The sequence below is a fragment of the Brassica napus genome, chromosome C9, assembly GCF_020379485.1.
Source record: "Brassica napus cultivar Da-Ae chromosome C9, Da-Ae, whole genome shotgun sequence".
In the NCBI taxonomy this organism is placed as follows: domain Eukaryota; kingdom Viridiplantae; phylum Streptophyta; class Magnoliopsida; order Brassicales; family Brassicaceae; genus Brassica; species Brassica napus.
In genome coordinates, this window is record NC_063452.1 from 61803740 (window position 1) to 61821767 (window position 18028).

Below are 18028 nucleotides of genomic sequence, written 5' to 3' on the forward strand. Positions count from 1 at the left end.
ACCTCGCTTGTTTTTTTTTTTTTTTTGAACAAACATACATTTCATTTCAGTTAAACTAGAGTTTCCACTCCCAACTTGGAGTTCATTACATACTCAGCGAGAACAGACTTTGCCACCAAGTCTGCTTCGAAATTAAAGCTACGGGAGATGAAGTTAAAGGATATTATATCAAAGAGAGGAACATAATGATAGATATCAAACATGATACCGAACAGTTCAGGTTGATGCTCTCCCTTCTTCAATAGATTGATCAGGGATAAAGAATCAGAAAGAACCGCCAAGGATCGGACGTTTGAATAGACAGCGCTAGACACAGCGCGATGAACAGCAATGGCTTCAGCCATAATAGCTGACGAAACATGACTAAAGGTTTCTGAGATCACCGGAGGATGAACCGAACCTTCTCCAACATAGATACCTCCTACCCCACATTTACCAGTCTTGGCATCCCAAGCCGCATCTACTTTAACGACCAGAGTACCTGGCTGGAAAGTTGGTGGCAGACATGGTGATCGTTGATGATTTGGGTTGAGAGAGACAAGTCGAGGTATTGGCACCTCATTAATAGTTTGAGTCTGAGACCATTCTTTTGCATCCTTAATACTCTTCAGCACAATCTCCTTAGCTGTGAAAGCTCTGTTTTCAAACATCAGAGTATTTCTCGCCTTCCACAGATTCCAAAGGGCCCATGGCCATAATGGGGACGTCACTCCCACAGGTGGTAAAGGGCCAAAGCTGCTCCCTTGTTTTATCATCTCTGCGATTGATACGAAGGAGCTTGAAGGTTTTTGTGTTGTCGGGAGTATGCTCCATACCTCCTCCGCTAGAGGGCACTTGAGAAAGACGTGGAGATCGTCTTCTTGTCCATCACACTTTTTACAGTTAAAGCTTGCTATGCCTCTCCTCTCTAAGTTTGCACTAACCGGGATCGCCTTTCTCAATAACCTCCAGAGAAATTCCTTAATTTTCGGCGCAGTTTTAACATTCCAAACATGCTTGAGCCAGTTGAATGGATCATTCTCAGAGTTGCTCGTACCGATGCCTATCATGCCAATGCCATAGCCTGTTTTTGTAGAGTATACCCCTGACTTTTCCGGGATCCAGAACATAGTATCACGGGAGTGTGTAGAGCTGGTTTTTATCATTAAGATAGCTTCCTCGTACTGAGGTAACACCCTTCGGATTTTCTCCAGTTCCCATCTATTTGTAAGGGGGCACATCAAGTCGCTAACCTTCAGAGCAAGGCTTTCTTTTGTCGGCGGCCCTATTGGTTTGGACGGAGTACTGAAAGAGAGCCAGGGGTCATCCCAAAGGCGAATTGTCTCGCCATTCCCCACAGCCCAACTCAGTCCTTTTCTCAATATCTCCCTTCCGGCCAAGATACTTCTCCAGCCGTGAGAAGCAGTAGCGGGCATCGAGCAATCTAAGAAGGTGGAATTTTTTGCATATTTCCCTAGCAGAACTTGCGCCAGCAGGGAAGTTGGTTCTCTAATTAATCTCCATCCTATTTTCGCTAGCAGGGCATCATTGAAGGTTCCGATGTCTCGAAACCCGAGGCCCCCTGCGTATTTTGGCAGTGTCATCGTCTCCCATGATACCCAACACATCTTTTTCTTATCCGGCATTGCATCCCACCAGAAGCGGGTTAGTAGGGACTGAATTTGCTTGCACAAAGAAACCGGGAGCTTGAAACAAGACATTGCGTAACAGGGCATTGCAGCAAGGACAGACTTGAGCATAATTTGTTTCCCAGCTCCTGACAAGTATCTCGATGTCCAGCTATGAGCCTTTTGTCTTATTCTGTCGAGAATGGAGGCGAAGATGTCCCTTTTCCGGCGGCCAAACTGCTCGGGGAGGCCCAAGTATTTCCCGATACCTCCTTCCATAGAGATAACCATTGTTTCCTTGACCCTTGCTCTGACTGTGGCCGGAGTTTTGGCCGAGAAGGTGATCGCTGATTTCTGTGGGTTAATCATCTGGCCAGAAACAGACTCATATAACTTCAGGATCTTCATAAGCATTGTAACACAAGAGGCCTTGGATTGACAAAAGAACATCGTATCGTCGGCGAAAAGTAAATGGTTAATCGGTGGACTGTTCCGACATACCCGAACTCCTGGAAGTGTGCCGTCAGCTTGTCCCTTATCGCACAGAGCCGCCAACACTTCAGTGCAAAATATAAAAATATAAGGAGATAGGGGATCGCCTTGCCTTAGCCCGCGAGATGGTTTCACTGATCCTTGCGGTGATCCATTAATCAAAAAGGAGTAGGACACTGTCTCGATACAACTCATGATCCAAGAGATCCATAGCGGATCAAACCCGAGCTGGGTGAGCACTTCTCTTACGAAACTCCATTCGATCCTATCATACGCCTTGCTCATGTCGGTTTTCACCGCCATGGAACAATACTTTTTTGCTTCAGAGGTTCTCAGGAAATGAAGAGTTTCATGAGTGATAAGTACGTTATCCGTGATTGCTCTTCCCGCTACGAACGCTGATTGTGTCTTAGAGATGAGCTGAGGCAGTAGCGGTTTGAGCCTCCTTGTGACAATTTTAGCGATGATTTTATAGTGCGTGTTGCACAGAGCAATTGGTCTATACTCTGCCACTGTTCTCGGCCCCGTAACCTTCGGTATAAGTCTGATATGCGTCTCATTCTGTCGCGGGTGCAGATGGTTTGTAGTGAAGAACTCTCGGACATCCTTGACTACATCAGAGCCCACTATGTGCCAATAGGATTGATAAAAGGTAGCTGAAAAACCATCCGGCCCTGGCGCCTTACCCCCATTGATAGATTTCATCGCTTCTCTAATCTCCGAATCGCTCGGTATAGTTGTCAACATCTCATTCATCTCTGGCGTGACCTTTCTTGCGAGAAGTCCCTGAATCTGTGTGAAGGATCCATTCCCATTTGAAGTAAAAATCTGAGTGAAATAATCAGAGATCACTCTACCAATTTGCTGTTCTTCATACACTGCTCCTCCTTGCATATCCTCAATAACCGGGATTGAGTTAATGGTTCGCCTTGTTCTGGTTGCTGCGTGGAAGAAGCCCGTGTTTCTATCTCCTTTCTTGAGCCATTGAATCCTACTTCTTTGTTGCCAGATTTGTTCTTCGGCCAGATAAGCTTGTCGGAGCTCCATATTGAGATTTTCAATCCTAACCACATCAGGCGATGGGCTAGATAGGGCTCTCTCTAAGGCTTCCTGGTTCTGCTTGATCACCAGATTACTCTGCACTTGTTTTTCCTTAGCCCACTTAATGATGCCTCTCCTACAATTGTTTAGCTTCGAGATAACAGAATCCAGCGGGGATGCATTCCAGGCTATGTCAACAACCTCAGTTACCTCCTCTTGTTCCGTTAGAGCTCTGTTGAACCGGAACAGCCCTCTCTTTTTGGTTTTATTGGCGTTGAAGTAGGTTAACAGCGGCCTATGGTCGGAGCCTTCAAAACGCAGATAGCGACATCGGCCCATAGGGAAAGCTTCTGCCCAAGAACAGTTACTCATAGACCTATCCAGTCGAGATCGAATAAAATGCGTGTACCAATTCCCTCTCCATGACAGTTGTTCCCCGGAGTGTTTGAGGTCCCAAAGGCCATTTTGCGTCACAAATGAACGGAAAGCCGTGAACGAACCCTCAGGTCGGGCCGGTCCTCCAATCTTTTCCGTATTGTTGAGGATGTCATTAAAATCCCCGGTGATCAGCCATGGTTCATCTCTGTCTTGTCCCACTGTGCTTAACTTGTTCCAGAAGGACGCTCTGTTTTCCGCTGCCGGGGTGCCGTACACAAAGGAGACGAAGGAGGAAGTTCCTTGATATACAATTCTCGTATCAATAAGGTTGGGAGACGATTCGAGAATTGTAATATCAGTATCATCATTCCACAAAAGAGACAGGCCACCACTTAAGCCCGCTGGTGGTATAGAGAAATAATGTGAAAGGTGTAGGGGTTGTAGCTTCTTCTTAATAAATTCATCATCATTCTTAGTTTCCATAAGAAACATTACATTAGGAGCCATATGTTTATGGATCTCCTTTATTCGCCGGATTGTCTGGACGCTCCCAAGTCCTTGACAATTCCAGCTAAGAATGGCTAAGGAAGAGATGCTTGATGGGGCCGAAAATCCACCCCACCCCTAGTACTTCCCGGTATAAACACCGTAGTAGGACGGCTACTTTCCTTGTGTTGCTTACTAATGCCTCCCTTATCACAAGGTATCTCTTTGTCTTTCTCAACTATCAACTTCCTCCTCGCAGATGTAGAGGCCCGCACCGGTGTTACTCTTCTTTGGTTAAGTCCCAGAAGTGGGCTTCTTGCGACGCGTTTCTTTAGAGGGTTGGTGATTCTTCGTTTGCAGGCAACTTTACTCTGAGCAGCTATCGGAATCCCATCCCTTCTGTTCTTCTTTGCAGAGTTATTAGCGCCTAACCTTAGGGGAGCTGGAATCCTTTCCGTTCTTGTGATTTGATCTTCGGTTTGGTCCTGATCCATGGGGGCTTCTTCCTCCCCTCTACTCTCCACTTCTTGTAGTCGTCCAGACTCGAAGTTAGAAGCCCTTCGTGCAGATAGCTCCTTTGTCTGAATTGGGTCCGAAATGCGTTCTAGAGCTGACTTCCGTTCCTTAGAACCTGAATTTGAAGCTGCTTTAAAATTTGAGGGAACGCCAAGCCGGTCTTTGACGGTTCTCGTCGGAGTAATATCTGTCCCATGGTCTGATGGTAGCGTTTCCACGGGTTGCGGTTGGAGATGCGCCCTGAGGTCATCATCGTCTAGACGTTGTATCTGGTGGTGAGGGGTTGAGGAGACAGAACTAGGTCTATTCCTTTCAACTACACGATACTGCAAAGAAGGAGCCTTGCTCCGCACGTAATCTGAACTTGACCGAGCAGTTCTAGATATGATTGATCGATGTCTGCCATAGTCATAACGTTTTATTTGCCCATCTCTGCCGTTAGTTCTGTTTCTCTCGGCCTGACCGTAGTTGTCCTCATTTTGTCTAGATACTGAGCGGAGTTCTTCGGGTCTTCTGTACCCTCTTCTATCATCATGATGTCTCTTCTCCGCCTCGATCCTTTGCAATGCAATACTCTGCGTAATCCCAAGCAATCTTTCCTTTGGAGGAAGTGCATTCAATGGTCTGTGGGGACAGTCCAACTCTTCGTGGAACAGTGAGAAGCATGTAAAACAATGCTTCTCAATCTTAAGATATTCGAGTTCTACCTCAGTAATCTCATCAGTTGGTAGCTCTATGTCCATCTTCATGATCAGGGGTTCTAGACCATTCACTTCTACCCAGATTCTAGCGTCTTTCTCATCTTTGATAGAGCTTTTTCCGAGTTGTTCCCCAATAGTACGAATAGTACCCTCTGACCAAAAGTGGAGAGGGATGCCATGAATCCTAACATTAAAGGATATCTTGGATGGAAAGGTATCAGCCACGATAGGCTCCCATCGTTGAAGCAGCAACATCCATCTCTTGTAGTGATATGGTCCTTTATCTAGGACCTGGAGGAGGTCATATTCAGACTCAAATCTGAATTGGAATTTATCAAGACCCAGCGCTCGTCCCACTATTCTCCCTTCTAGATTCCAGATTTGAGCCATAAAGTCGATAACAGCCCTAATAGGTTTTTGCACCTGGGGGTTCGTCAATCTTCCGATAATTGTAAGCCGGTTGGCCTCTATAAGATCGTTGTTAGCACTGGCCGGAATACGCACCGGGGGTCTCTTCGCTGGGAGCTCAGGGGGAGCCTGCCATTTTCCTTTTTCCGCTTGACTGTATCTTCTCGCCATTCTTTCGAAAGTAGAGAACTAGCGTTCTAGAAACCCTTATACTATCACCAATCGGTTTGTACGAGGTTATTCCAGCAACCAACAATCTCAAACTCTTAAAGTCTCCTACGGTAGGTAGCCGTTTGTAATCAATGTGATGCTGATAAATGCTCCTTAAAGTTGTCGTAAGGAAGGAGAGAGTTTATAGCAACCAAAGTTCCGAGATTCTTCTAGCAGGAAAGGAGAGAGGTTATACTAACCAAAGTTCCCATTAGATCTATTTTCACTTTCAACATGAAGCTCGACATATCCTGTAGAGTGACGGAGGAACAAGAAACCGGCTCAGGGGTGATGCCCTGGCTGACCCGCCGACGTCGTCGGGGGCTGAACCCGGTGAAGCTCCGGTCAGAAAAACTTTTAATCGGTGAGGCTGGCTATGGACCGATGGTTATATCTAAAAAGGGGAGACTTTTTGAATTTTGCAGAGAGTAACAGAGGATAAACGGGTGCAGAAAGGAAATACACGCGGGGTAACTGGGCGAGTCAACTAGTGGCAGGTGGTTAAGGACTTTTCTCTGGTTTCGTGCCTGGGAGAGAAGGTTCGAGATCGACTTCACCTCGCTTGTTTAAATTGACATTATCAACAGCAAACGATGAAATATTTACATCACTCTGTTTAAATAACACACAAATAATCTGATTTACCACACCAAAGGTTATGGGTCAGCTATCAACTGCTTTGTTTAGAGTGAGTCAGTGAGACCGCTCCTTTCGCCTTTTTCATTCTCGTTTCCTTAACTGCCTCCATCTTCTCCAACTCCTCTGAAAAAGCCTCTATTTCTGATACATTATCTGGTGCACTATCAGAAAAAAAACAAGAATTAGTTGCAAACTAATTCCAAATAACTCAGAATTTGTTTTTTGTTTTGTTTTTTTTTTACTTTGGATAAAATAAAGGTATGCAAAGAGGGAGATGGTTAAATACGTTTGTCCTCCATATCTCTGGAACTCCTCCCGTAAGATTTTATTAAAGGCCCATGGCAAAGGAATAGGCCTCACAGAAGACCTTCTTTTAGATGAAGACCCCAAACCTGAACGCCCTCTTCCTCCACGCATAGGGGGAGGTGGATGATCAAATAAACTTTCACAATGACCTTACCTCTGCTTCCAATTCCTTTGGGAACTCGTCCTTGGCATCCCAAAGTATATCCATCATCGTGCGTCGGACCTTTAAAACATTACCACGTACAAATGCTGTGTGGAACATGATCCTAAAGATCATCTCTTCACATACCAAATTATCACTCAAGTTTACAAATTCCAGAACAACATCCCCTTGAACACGGCACTGGATATCTAACATCACCAAGATACACTCTTCCTGCAGATTAGATTACAAAATGGAACATACGTTTCTTCTTCAGTAGAGAAGCATTTTAACTTTCAATCTCTGATTTTTGAATGTGTCTAACTCACATATATTAGATACGGGAAAACTAAACCAACGTTTAAGGTTCACATTGGAGGATACATTAGCTAAATCAGTGTGATAAACATATAAATTAATCCATATGTCACACAAATATAATGGTTTGAAAAGTACTTGTTGGTACATATGATCTGTCTTTGGTGTGGAAAAGAGAAGAATGGAACTCCTGCAGGTGCAGGCTCTGGCTTTGGGGTCCTGACCAAAAACCCTTAAACTTGGTCTCCAATCTCTTCTCCATTCAAAATGTGAGAGACCTTTGAGAATCAAGCAATCCAAAAGAAGAGGCGCCTCGGAAGAAGGCCATTCAGAGCTAGTGGAGATGTACTGAAGATATCTTAGTTGAGAAGGCCTAGGGTTTAGAGAAGAGGCATGACGAAGAAGTTCCATAGAACCCTGGTTATATGCCAATTCCAGAGTCTTCTGATCGCCATGATACCGGTCTATGTACAATAATAGTGCTGATAACATAAAATCAAGAAGAGGCAAACTACCTCTCTCGCAATGCATCAACATAACATTTTGTTGACCTAACCAGCTTTCACTTGATATTAGAAATTGACTAATCACTTGGAGAGGTAGAAGCGGAACACTTCCTTGTTGATTAGGATAGTCCATTACCCACATGCGGTATTGAGACAGTAGTGTTGATATTCGACTTCGTTGGTACCCAGCTCTGAAGTTACACACCATGAAAGAAGCATCTGGGTAATGATCATGTAGCTGCGCTACGATGCCATCCAAGTACAGTTTGTACTCATCATCTCCCATAACATCGCATGAGAAACAACAGTCAAAAGCTGCAAAGTAATGAAATATTTTTTTTTTCATTTATATTCAAATAGGGAGTCATACGATTACAAACAGAGTCGTGATACCATAGACGTGCTCAGATATCTCGACGAGTCGATCCTGAGCTTTTCTGTAGAAATGTTTTCGGAAGAGCGACATTTGATCAGGAATAAAAAGATGATTTAGTATACAAAACAACAAGAAGAAGCAGATTGTATTTGCTTTAGGCTCTTACTACTTATTACTAAACCACAACAACCACCTACTTCATCGATTTATTACAAACGAACCCTCAGCTAAATGATGAAGACAGAGAAACAAAGTTGACTTTGCGCCAAAGAGTGCCTTCGTTCAGAGTTTCAGCGTTATCATATTTAACAAACAAATACTATCGTTTACCAAAAAAATAATAAACAAAGGAAAAAAAGGCGATTGTAGCTGTCAAGAATCCCACCATGTTTCTTGAAAGGTTGATGCTTCAATCACCCAAAACGCGGAATCTTAAATCACTTAATCACATGTTTTTTTCTAAAGCAAACATATTATATTTGTGATTCAGCTTAATAATTGTTGTACAGTTCATAAAATATTGAGGCAAGATATGCATCTTGCTTCCTCTTTATCATAAGATCACAACGTTAGTAATGCATGCATATTATCTTTGATATTTTATCTCTTGACAAATTAAGGACGAGATTCACTTACTAAATCTCTTCTTACACTATGAAAAAAATGAAAACCTTACATAGTATCACTACTACCGATTCAATATATGAATTTAATCTTTATATAGTTGGGCTTGTTTTTTTCTATCAGCAACTGATGTATAGTCGCTTGTTCATATCCTAGATGATCATATAATTTCTTATTCATATATATTTCCAAATGTTTAAATAGACGACATTTGGTTACGTGTCAAATGCGACCAAATCACAAATTGAAGATCACAGCAACACGTAAGCGAAGATGGCCATAATTGCTTGTTTATATGACAAAATGTTTATATAATTGATTGTTCATATTCCAAAATTATTATATAATAACTTTACGAATTTCTACATAAATATTTTCAGTGGCTTATTTTTAAGTCAATAACGTGTTTAGCCATATATATATATTTTTACAGACTGAACATGTTTGTTTACGATCTGGTTAGTTCTCTACTAATAATTATTATTATTATGTTTATTTTTGCTTTTGAAATTAGGTTGTAAGTTTTTTAATTGCGACTGTAGTTATTTTTTGTAAATTTATTTTTATGAACATTGAAAATAAGAAATAAAAGTTGTAAGAAATTGATTTCCAAAACTAACATATATCTTTTTCTATTCTTTGGCTGTAGATTCAGTGTATCTACCCCTTAATTTTGTTTTTGGTGAGAACTATATATATATATATATATATATATATTTTTTTTTTTTTAACGTCGGATTAATTATGCTATTACAACGATAAGAAATATTACATAGACGATTTTACAGCCGACAATTCTACCATCATATGAGAATGCACGTCTGACTGCATCGCTCCGAACCGCCCTATGAAATTCATGTTCGATGATACGTCCTTGCACCATGCTGAAGACCTGTTGTAACATTTTTTCTCCATTTAATATTTGATTATATTTATTTTATTATGATAGATAAAAATGTGGTTGCAATTATTTTCAAAAATCCTTTTATTTATTACATTTTCACGTAGGAAGTGACAAACGTATTTCAATTAATTTAAACACACAAAATTGAGCATATAAGTAAAATAAAATATCAAATTAATATGTTAGCCCAAAAATGTCCAGATAATAATATTCTTTGAACTGTTAAAATTAAATTTTTCTTATAAAAAGATTTACACCACTCTGTTTAGATTGACACAAAATATCCGAGTTCTCACACCAAATTACTTATATATGAAAAATTTCATGGGTCAGTTAGCTGGTTTTTTTAGTGTGAACCGAATTGTTCTTTCGCTTTCTTCATCCTCGCTTCCTTAGCGGCTCCCATCTTCTCCAGCTCTGCTTGCTCGACATTCTCTTCGTGTGTTTTCTTCCACAAGCTTACAAACTTCGCAAGAGTCCCAGTAACTGCAGCAATAAAGCACCACTTGTTGTCATTAGCTATAATAACAGTGAACTACTTCTACTTTCTAAGGTATTTACACACGAGGATTATTGTTTCCGTGGCCAAACCTTGTTCAAATGGATAGCGGCTGGGATCCTCGCCAAAATAGTGCGCAAGCGCATCAGCATTCCTTCCCTGTCCATCATTAAGAAAGACAAAAACATACCATCTCAGGATCAAAGGTAAAGGAGCGTTTTGAAGTCTAGTCGAGGTTGACAATTTACCGTTTCAGTGTAAAGACGGCTGATAGCTTCCACTTCAGTCTCAGCAATACGCATGAAGTCCTTCAACCTCTTTTATTAAAACAACAGACTTAATTAGAGTTTAGCATCCGGAAGAAGTCAAGTCAGAAAAACAAAACCTTAGCTGAAGAATAATCATTTTCCAAATGGTTTCAAAATTATGAAGCTTCATGGAACTAATCTCTCTTTTTTTCTTTTTTTTTTGTTCAATGAAACTAATCTCAAAGTCATCATGAATCATTGATTATATTAACATATGCAGAAGAAATATAGTTTTAGAATAACCAACATACTTTATAGGAAACTTCAGAAACAAGACCATCACGTTCGGATGCAGTGAGCTCCTGGTCCAGCATTTCCAACCCTTTGCTAATGGCTTGCATGTCCTCAGCCAGCGACTTCAATTGTATCTGAATATGAGAGCCATTCAAATGATGAGCCAGTTACAACTAAGGAGTAGAAAACTGATAAAGCACAAACACAAACCTTTGAAGCTGATTCAAGATTTTCAAGATCCTTATGGAAGTCCAGTAGATGTGACGCCTTAGAAGCAAAGACCTGGAGAAAGAAAGAGGAGAGTTTCAAGATTATGCATCCCTCCCTCCTGAGCCAGACCATTTTCTAGAGGATGCTTTTTTTTGAGATTGTACTTTACCTTGCAAAGATAATGCATGAGAGTCATCTTGCTGTTAGCAGCACGTGTATCGCTTAATGCTAATAAACATTCCAACTTGAATCCCACTGCAGCGCCTGCGGAAGCAAATCAAGGGTCTTATCAGCCCCACTCTTGAAACCAAGCTCACATTGAACAGAGTTAAGAAATGTTTTGAGCAAAAAGATGTTATTAATATCATAATGCTTACCCCTCACAGTTCCTTGGTTCAGTGTGTTCCCCAGGTAAAGAATCCTTTTCATAATTCCTTTCAGCTTTTGCGAAGAACGAATCTGATTAACAAGCAACGAGAAGAAAAGGTGTGAGTTGAGATGCATATGGACTGCACAAAGACTAGAGTTAAAACTATTCCAAATTTCTTACCTCCTCACATGCAGACTTTACCGCATTTAAACTTTGGGCAAATCTCCAAAATAGCAACTTTCTAAGTTTATATCACAAAAATAGCACTCAAAAACTAAAATGACCAAAATAGCACATTTCTAAGTTTATCCTTTGAAAATTTTAATTTTTTTATTTTTCAAAATTTGAAATCTTATCCCCAAAACCTCATTTCTCAACTCTAAACCCTAAACCCTAAACTCTAAACCCTAAACCCTAAACCCTAAACCCTAAACCCTAAAATCTAAACCCTAAACCCTAAACACTAAACCCTAAACCCTAAACCCTAAATACTAAACCCCACCCTTTAACTCTAAACCCTAAGTTTGTGACTTTTGAGAAAACATTAAGTGCTATTTTTGTGACTTTTGACCTTGAGTGCTAGTTTGGGAACATAAACTTGATTTAGTGCTATTTTTGTCTTTTTCTCTTAAACTTTTCCTTAATTCTGTTACCTGTACAGAAAAATCATCATTAACAAATAGGATTAAGAATCTACAGTTACTTGGACTACAGTGATGAAACCAAAACTTTTTCCTTCAAAGAATCTGATAGACAGAAAATAACAGTAAAACCACCAGACCTGAGTGTGGAATTGAATCTTGAAAGAAAATACTCTCAGCTTCAATTCAACTCGCGGAACCTTCATTAGCTCTAGGAAGTACTGCGGTAACATAATGGATGAGAGACCAAAACGTATTAGCTAAAGCAAATTGTTATAATAACTATTTAATAGTAAGAAATAAAGGATGGTAATCTCATGATCTAAACAGACCTGCTCACACTTTCCCAATCTTTCCTTGTCACCAGTGTAGTTCTGCAGTAAATCCTTCAATTACAAGTTAATAATGGTAACCAAGACGAATGATATTTTTTTTTAAAAGACATCCAAAATAAAGAGACAAGTAGATAAAAAGAAAAAGACTTAACATTAAGAAGTTCCATCTCTTCCTTGGTTGGACAAAAACTTATAAGTTTCTCTATCTGATCAATATCTAATACAGTATCATCCATTGCCTGAACTGCAGCCTGGATGATGCAATAAAAAATGTGAACCAATGTATAAGAGATTAGGCAGTAATGACTTGGTACTCAAGTAAAGTATGTTTTGGAGCTAATTACCATCATATCAGGCAGTGGCATCTTTACTCTCCAAAGCATAATTTCCAAATTATCGGCTCTGTCAGGGTCAATCTAGCAGTTGGTATAAAAAATAACATACATCAACCAAGTGAAATAAGTAAGCAGCTATATAAAGATGAAGATTAGCTTAATTAGATAGATCCTCTTTGTTTATAACTACATATTTAAGTTTCTGAGTTAGCTATAGTCAACCACTTTTCTTGTGAGACTGAGTCCTTTTCCCTTCTTCAGTTTCTTATCCTCAGCAGCTTCCTTCTTCTCCAACTCTGCTTGCTTGACATTCTCTTCGTGTGCTTTCTTAAACAATCTTACAAAATTCAGGAGGTCTGCAGTAACTGCAGTAATCGAACACTCAACATTGTTATTAGACACATAATAAAAATGAACCACAATGTATTTCAGAAAAGACGATGAAACTTGTTGTTCCAAACCTTGTTCAAATGGACAATGTATGGGATTCTCGCCAACGTAGTACACAAGTGCATCAACATTCTCTCCCTGTCCATCATTAAGAAGACAAAAACATACCATCTCAGGATCAAACACATTGTCAATAGGCACGGACCTTGGAAACTAGTCGTACCACAACGGAGTAAAGACTTGATACAGATGCCACTTCAGTCTCAGCAATTGAAACGAATTCCTTCAGTAACTGTTATTAAAAATAAAATAAAAAGAAAAAAACAGAAAACTAAGTTATAGCTTCCGGAAGAAGTTAACAAAACCTAGCTGAAGAGTTCAGTTTTCATCTGGTATTTGATTTTACAAAATCATGGAACTAACTTTCTGGAATACTTCTGAAGCAGGACCATCACTTTCGGATGCAGTGAGCTCCTGGTTCAGTATGTTTAATCCTTTGATTATAGCTTGCATATCCTCATCCAGCGACTTCAGTTGTATCTGAATACACAGGACATCCAAATTAATGATGAGCTAATTTACAGCTAAGGAGTAGAAAGCTGATAAAGCACAAACGCAAAACCTTTGAAGCTGATTCAAGACTTTCAAGATCCTTATGGAAGTCCATTAGATCTGATTCCTTGGAAGCAAGGTCCTGTACAAAAGAGAGATAGTTTCAGTGATTATGTATTGCTCCTGAGCCAGATCATTTCTTTCAAGATCCTTATTTTCTATTGTAATTTACCTTGCAGAGATGTTGCATGCTGCTAGCACCACGTGTGTGGCCTACTTTTAATAGATTTTTTAACTTGAATCCCACAGCAACGCCTGGAGAACGCAGAGAAATGGTCTTACCCCTCGCAGGTCCTTGGTTTGTGTTCCCTAGGTAATCAATCCTTTTCATAATTTCTTTTAGCTTTTGTGAAGAACGGACCTGATGAAGAAGCATGAGGAGAATATGTCTAAGAAAGATATGGACTGCACCAAAAACTAGAAGTGACTTATTGTATACCTCATCACACGCAGAGTTTAACAAATCTAAACGTTGTTTGAGTTCTGATATCTGCATAGCAATCATCATTAACAATAAGACCAAAATCTACAGTTACTTGGATAGAAAGTAACAGAATAAGTAATAGCACCGGACCTGAGTGCCAAAATGAACCTTGAGGGAAAATACTCTCAGCTTGGATTCTACTCTTGGCACCTTCATGAGCTCTAGGAAGTACTGCGGTAACAAGAAAAGGATTAGCTAACTTAAATGTTAAAATTATTTCTTTGTAAGAACCAAAAACAGTGTGAGTTTGGTTATATATATAGCATGATTTAAACAGACCTGCTCACAATTTCCCAAGGTAGCCTTGTCACCACTGTAGTTCTGAAACAAAACCAGTCAATTACAAACAAGAACTTGTGTCAATAACAAGTGAACAGTGACAAGACAACCATGACAAGTAACATATATCTCAAAGACATTGATAAAAAGACAAGTAAACAATGCCACTTAAGAAAAAGAGGCTACCATAAGAAGTTCCATTTCGTCCTTGGTTGGGCAAAACTTCGTAAGATTAACTATTTGATCAATATCTACTATAGATTCATCCATAGCCAGAACTGCAGCCTGGATATTGCAAAAAAAAAGTGTGAACAATTATCATTAAGTATAAAAGAAGTAAATGACTTGTTACTCAAGTAAAGTAGGTTTTGGAACTTACGATAATATCACGCAGCGGAATCTTTAATCTCCAAAGAATAATTTCCACGTTACGGGCTTTCTTAAGGTTAATCTGGAAAACCAGTAGAAAGTGGATCAAACGTTATAATATCAGGCAATAACCAAGTGTTTACAGTATTCAACATTACCAGTTGAATTGTTTCAGGTATTGCCCAAACCGGTTGGTTTCCAGATTTATCAGTCGGTTTTTGCACTTTAGCAGAGAAAAGGGTCTCTAATTCTGATATATCAAATTCTGGTGCACTATCAGAAATAAGATCATTAATTAGTTGCAAACCAATCCCAATAACTCTCAATAGTTTTTTTTGTGTGTGTAATATAAACATAAAGGTATACAATACAAAGATGGAGTTAGTATAATACGTTTGTCCTTCCCCATGTCTCTGAAACTCGTCCCATAAGCTTCCCCGCGCGGCCCTTGTTATCTTAACCCAATGAAAAGGCTTAAGAGAAGACTTCTTTTGAGTTGAAGACCTCAAACCTGGACGTGGAAGACCACATCCTATTCCTCTGTGCATTGGGGGAGGTGGTGGTGGCGGCGGCGGGGCATTATCAGCCGGTTTTTGCACTCTAGCAGAGAGAAGAGTCTCTATTTCTGATACATCAAACTCTGGTGCACTAACAGAAAAATGTCATTAATTAGTTGCAATTTGCAAACCAATTCCAATAACTTATAATTTTGTTGTTGTGTATTAATATAGTTATGCAAAGATGGAGTTAGTCCAAATACGTTTGTCCTTCCTCATGTCTCTGTGGTATCTCCTCCCATGAGCTTACAAAAATGACCCTCCTTGGTATAACCCAATGAAAAGGCGGAGGTCCACGAGACCTAAATGGAGGTGGTGGTGGTGGAGGCGGAGGTCCACCAGACCTAAATGGAGGTGGTGGTGGGGCTCCTCTACGCATCAGAGGAGGTGGTGGTGGTGGAGGTTCACGAGACCTAAATGGAAATGGTGGTGGTGGAGGAGGAGGTCCACCAGACCCAAATGGAGGTGGTGGGGCTCCTCTACGCATCGGGGGAGCTGTTTCAGTAACAGGCACCAAGGGGTCAGAGAAGAGTACCTGATACATATATACGAGTATGCATTCAAACTCGGGTCCGGGCATAGCCAAAGGAACTGACCGCTTAGGACATCCCGATTTTATACAACAAATTTAGTTGTTTGTAGGGTACTACTATAAAAAATTTATATGAAAAATGAGGCATAAATTTGTATTTGAGTGTAGAGCATTACATGTTCTTAAAAAAGTTAGACCTTATAAACTGGATGATCAGAGAAAATTTCACAATGGCCTTACCTCTGCCTTAAATTCCCCTGGGAACTGGTCCTTGGCCTCCCAAAGTATATCCATCTCATCGCTTTGGACCTTTAGAACATTACCACGTACAAATGCTGTGTTGAACATGATTCTAAAGACCATCTCCTCACGCACCAAATCATCATGCAAGTTTATTAATTCCAGAACAATATCCCCTTGAACATGGCACTGGATATCTAACTTCACCTGGATACACTCTTCCTGCAGATTAATCACAAAATAGAACATACATTTTTGTTTTAGTAGAGAAGCGTTTTAACTAATATATTGATTGGCATGAACTGCTAAATTTTTTTTTTTTTTTGATGTATAGATGTTTCTACTAAACCAATGTTTCAAGTTCACATGGAGGAATATTAGCATAAATCAGTGTAATGATCATTATTGATCCATATGTCACAAAGACAGAATGGTTTAAGAAGTACTTGTTGGTAGAAGGTATTTGTCTTTGGTGTGGAAAAGAGAAGTATGGAGCTCCTGTTTGCTGGGGCTTTATGGTCCTGACCTAAAATCCTTAAACTTGGTCTCCAATCTTTTACCCCTTGAAAATGTGGGAGACCTCTGAGAATCAAGCAATCCAAAAGAAGAGGTGCCTCTGGAGGAGGCCAATCAGAGCCTAAATCTCTTGTGGATATGTACCCAAGATATCTTAGTTGAGAAGGTTGTGTGTTTAGAGCAGACGAAAGACAAAGAAGCTCCTTAGGAGCCTGGTTATATGCCAACTCCAGAGTCTTCTGATCGCCATGATACCTTTTGTTGTACAATAATACTGCTGATAACATAAAATCAAGAAGAGGCAAACAGCCTCTTTCGCAATGCATCAAGAGAACATTCTGTTGACCTAACCAGCTCTCGCTTGATATTAGGAGTTGGCTGATCACTTGGAGAGGTAAAAGCGGAACACTCTCGTGTTGATTAGGATAGTCCATTACCGACATGCCATATTGAGACAATAGTGTTGATAATTGACTCTGTTGGTCTTCTGTTCTGAAGTTACACACTTTGAATGAGGCATCCGGGTAAAGATAATGCAGCTGTGCTACGATGCCATCCAGATACTGTTTGTACTCATCCTCTCCCATAACATTGTTGGAGAAACAACAGTCAAAAGCTGCAAAGAAATGAAAAAATCATTTTATACTGAAATAGAGAGTTATAATACGATTACAAACAGAGAGTCGTAATACCATATACACGCTCGGATATCTCGACGATCCGATCCGGAGCTTTTCTGTAGAAATACTTTCGGAAGAGCGACATTTGATCAGAAAATACAAAAAGATGACTTACTTCACAAGAAAGCAACAAGAAGTAAAGATTTTATTTGATTTAGGCTCTGACTAATGTTTACTAAACCACAAGAACCACCTTCTTCGATTTATAACAACGAACCCTCAGCAAAATGATGAGACAAAAGTTGACTTTGCTTCATGACTACTTCGTTCGTTCGGAATTCGACCGTTTCTTTTATCATAAATTAACAAACAAATATCGTTTACCAAATCAAATAAATTAATAAACAAAGAAAACATTCGATCGATTCCGGCTGTCAATAATCCAACCATGTTTATTGAAAATTTCCATTAACCCAAAACGCGGAATCACAAATCATTTTAATCACATGTTGTCTTCAAAAACGAACATAATGCATATTGAAAACCATCCTTTTTATACACCATGAAAAATGAAAAGTGAAAACCTCACGTAGTATCAGTCACTATTACCGATTCTTTATAGAAATGTGAAAATGTTGATATAGTTGCTTGTTCGTACCGGAAATGTTTATATAATTGCTTGTTCATATTGCGAATGATTATAATTTATATTATGACATTGCCAATTTCTGAATATATATTTTAGTGACTTATGTTGTTTAAGTCAATAACGTGTTTAGACAGATGGAGATCACAGAATGGAACATCTTTGTTTAATTTTGTTTTTGGTGAGAGAACTATTTT

General features: G+C 39.8%; 1 pseudogene; it reads right to left on the reverse strand.

Annotated features, from left to right (window-relative positions):
* Window positions 1-9807: 9807 nt before the first annotated feature.
* On the reverse strand, window positions 9808-16036 carry LOC106448301 (annotated as a pseudogene).
* Window positions 16037-18028: the final 1992 nt, after the last annotated feature.